This window comes from Nicotiana tabacum, chromosome 3, assembly GCF_000715075.1.
Source record: "Nicotiana tabacum cultivar K326 chromosome 3, ASM71507v2, whole genome shotgun sequence".
NCBI classification, from domain to species: Eukaryota; Viridiplantae; Streptophyta; class Magnoliopsida; order Solanales; family Solanaceae; genus Nicotiana; species Nicotiana tabacum.
The window spans coordinates 106,861,902-106,864,548 of record NC_134082.1 but is presented as its reverse complement, the minus strand read 5'-3'; the positions used below and the strand labels follow the sequence as shown (position 1 = coordinate 106,864,548).

The window sequence follows — 2,647 nt, the reverse complement described above, 5'->3', positions numbered from 1 at the left end:
CTACTTTAACGTCATGTCATTTGGATTAAAGAATGCAGGTGCCACCTACCAACGCCTAGTAGTCAGATGTTTGAAGAACAAATAGGAAAAGCAATGGAAGTTTATATCGACAATATGTTGGTCAAGTCCTTACTAGCAGAAGACCATTTGAAACATTTGCAGGAAACCTTCGACATACTAAGGAAACACAATATGAAGCTAAACCTGGATAAATGTGCATTAAGGAATGGTTCAGGTAAATTCCTCGGGTTCATGGTATCAAATCGGGGGATAGAGATCAACCCCGACAAAATAAAGGCCATAGAGGAAATCACCATAGTGGACAATGTCAAGGCAGTTCAAAGGTTGACCGGACTTATAGCCGCATTGGGCTGGTTCATCTCGAAGTCTTCAGACAAGAGCCATCAATTCTTCTTGCTATTGAAGAAGAAGAAAAATAACTTTTCCTGGGCTCTGGAATGCCAGCAAGCTTTGGAAGAACTCAAACGGTACCTGTCGAGCCCACCTCTGCTGCACACTTCGAAGGCAGACGAATAGCTGTACCTATACTTGGCAGTGTCCGAGGTGGAGGTTGTCATACCTCCTTTTTACTACACCCGCAAAGGGTATAAAGGAGAGTTTTTTCCAACTTAAAGTGACAATCGAAACGGGATTATTTATTTATTAAATTCAGAGTCGCCACTTGGGATAATTTATAGTGTCCCAAGTCACCGGTTCAAATCCCGAATCGAGGAAAAGATTGACTCTGTATTACAGTCTGCGAGCAGAAATTCGGGTAAGGAATTCTGTTAACCCGGGAGAAGGTGTTAGGCATTCTCGAGTTCCGTAGTCCTAGCACGGTCGCTCAATTGCTATAATTGGCCTAATTATATGATTTTTAAACACTTTTAAACCTATGTGCATTTTAACTTTTTAACCACTTTTATTTGATTAATTAAAGGAAGAATGTAACGTCATTTAAAATATGTTTCAAACCACGTCACATAAATGCACCCGCAGTCCGCAACACATTTTATCTAATATTGAGATTTGGATTTGGGACACATAAATGTGCACCCGAGTTTAGGAAGGTAAATTATTAAAACAACGCGCCTAAAGTAACTACGCGTTTGCAACTTTGCGAGGGCCATGGAAATTTACCTAGGTGGCACGCCTCGAATTCTAACGAGTTAAAATTGATTATCCGAGGGCCATGGGCTATGTGATTCAATTGTGCGAATAGCGCGCCTCAATTTCTTTAAAGAAGAGATATGGATTCAACTATAACCATCGAACACTGGCGAATTCCACAAATATTAAAGTGTTATACATATCTTCACAATTATCACCAACACTCAGTATTACCATGTTTTGCTGTTCCACAAATTAAAGCAGTCCAAGTAACCCCATTTCAATCTTTCAACATATCGCAAACCAGAGAAACAAAATTCAAGAATCCACAACTATACCCATTTGAATACAGCTCATTGCAACTACTATAGAAATGGGTGAATTAGCGAAATGAAATGTGAGCCAAGATTGAATGAAATCAAATCGTAACTCTCTATCCAGCTTAGTGTTCTTTTCTTTTTGGCATAAAGTCTAATCATTAGACATTAGAATAAATCCAAAGTAGAAGATATATATACAAAACATAAAATTAGTATACACAAAAAAAAAAGCTTACAGGGACATTTCATTTACAGAACCCAAATCCCAAACTTAAAAAAAATGCAATCGAGCTTAAATCGTCAAGCAACCAATAACAACATTCTACTCAAAGTCAAGAATTAAAATTGACCCATGTAAGTATCATTTTTTCATCTACTTCACTATTTCAAATACTTTTTCAAATTGAAACACAATACGCATTGCTGGATATTAGATTCCTAGCGAAAATTTGAGCAAAACTTAGAAAAATAACATAAGGATTTAACAATTTAGTGAATCAACACAAACATAATACAATAAGGACTCGAAACTTACCTAAATCAAACAAAGGAGGGCACTAAAGTGAGCCAAATGATGGCAGAAAACAGCAGCTATAGTTGGACCTTGGTTCAGTTCCGAGCAACAAAAGAAACAAAGTAATTTTCGACCCAGCTGAGCTTCTTCGAGCCTCAAATTTGCCTTTCAAAAACCCTTGTATATGTTTATGAGTTTTTCATTTTTGCTCCTGATTATTGTTGCTAGGGATTAAACCATTAGGGTAGGGAGTCTGTTCTTTGTGTGTTTTTGGAGAAAATCCAAGAAGAAAAAAAAGCTCCAGTGTTTCGCCGTTTGGTCTTAGATGGAGAGGTCTATATTTGTGTATTTTCAGCTATATAGAAAAGTTTTAGGTTAAGGGGTATGAGTTTGGTGTTATTGGGCCTTAAAATTGGGCCAAAGACTAAAAACAAAGAGCTACAAAATTCATAAAGACGGGATAAACCAGTCTGACATTAATTCCTCCTTCTAAAATTATATACAATTATAATATAAAAATATAAAACTAATTTTATGATTAAACTAAACTATATTAAGACATGAAACTATTTTTGTGTTTTCAAGATTATATAAAAATAAAAATAAGGTACTATTTTTGTATATGTTTTATGAAAGATATATAAACTAAAAGCGACTAAAAAGAAGAAATATTTTTGTAATTTTTATTTTGTGATGAAATAAA

General features: G+C 35.5%; 1 long non-coding RNA gene across 1 annotated transcript; it reads right to left on the bottom strand.

Annotated features, from left to right (window-relative positions):
• Positions 1 to 1,601: 1,601 nt before the first annotated feature.
• Positions 1,602 to 2,313, bottom strand: LOC107813040 (uncharacterized). The gene is made up of 2 exons (XR_001654227.2): positions 1,966 to 2,313; positions 1,602 to 1,868 (listed from the first exon to the last, which is right to left on the bottom strand). It is a non-coding gene; the product is annotated as an uncharacterized LOC107813040 (long non-coding RNA).
• Between the last annotated feature and the right edge of the window lie 334 nt (positions 2,314 to 2,647).